Raw genomic sequence first — 1,118 nt, forward strand, 5'->3', positions numbered from 1 at the left:
GGAGAGACACAGTATTAAAATCACACCATGAAGCTAAACTGGGTTTTACTTAAAGAAAATATGGCCCAACAGTTATATGCTAAGCTTGGGATTGTGTTGTATTTGGGAAAAATGTAGTCCAGATAGCTTTCGCTAACCTTCTGGCAACCTTTTAAGAGGTACAGAAAAAGACACTGGGGATTCAATATAAATAGGAACAAGGAAAATATAAGTAGGAGTGGCCCTGTCCATTGCTACTATAATAATATTCTTTGTTGAAGTCTCAATAGGTTATTCTTAGGAGAGTATTGTTTGTAGGCCATGAAGTTTAGAAATTCGAAAAGTAAAAGATTTTATAAAGTGCCATTGATTCTAGTTATAGGAATTTCATGCTCTGTTGAATAAATGATGGAAATTTGATTTGAAAATGCATTATTTAATTATTTTTTTTTTATTTTGATGGGGTGAGGGGAGGGTAATTAGGTTTATTTACTTTTAGAGGAGGTACTGGGGATTGAACCCAGGACCTCATGCCTTCTAAGCATGTGCTCTACCACTTGAGCTATACCCATCCCCCTGATTTGAAAATGAAATGTTAGTTATTGGTATGCAGATAGAGACCTCTTTCCATTTCCTTCCCCCCACCCCGCCACCTCCCCACTCCCAAGGAAGAATTCTGATAGAAAAATCTACTAAAGTAGATTTGTTATTAGGAGCTGACTCCATCATTAAGTGTCTGCAGAATCTCAGCAGATTTTGAGTATGGTTGCAATTACCAGCAAAATTATTTGTTCAACGAACACATTATAGACAATTTTTAACATTTTAAATTTACAGTGGCTTTTGTGGTCTATTTTTCCATGAATTCAAGAGAGATCAAGAAGTTGTTGAATGCATGTGAAATCTATTGGTCATGAGCAAGTTAACATTCATCACACTGTATATATTTACAGTAAAAATAACAAATAAGTTTTGTGGCTAAGGACAAACTACTTATTTCCCAAAGGTGTTTAAAGATTTAGATAATTTCTATTACATTGTATTTTATATGTCTTTGGCAGCTTAAATTTTATTTCATTGTTTTTATAATGATACATGTGAAAATAGTAACATGGTAAATGGCTTTAAAATAAAATGGA

The 1,118-nt window shown here is 33.5% G+C and overlaps 1 non-coding gene across 1 annotated transcript; it reads right to left on the reverse strand.

The window, feature by feature from the left end:
- Positions 1-478: 478 nt before the first annotated feature.
- On the reverse strand, positions 479-553 carry TRNAS-AGA (transfer RNA serine (anticodon AGA)). The gene has a single exon. It is a non-coding gene; the product is annotated as a tRNA-Ser (tRNA).
- Between the last annotated feature and the right edge of the window lie 565 nt (positions 554-1,118).

Source organism: Camelus dromedarius, chromosome 7 (assembly GCF_036321535.1).
Source record: "Camelus dromedarius isolate mCamDro1 chromosome 7, mCamDro1.pat, whole genome shotgun sequence".
NCBI classification, from domain to species: domain Eukaryota; kingdom Metazoa; phylum Chordata; class Mammalia; order Artiodactyla; family Camelidae; genus Camelus; species Camelus dromedarius.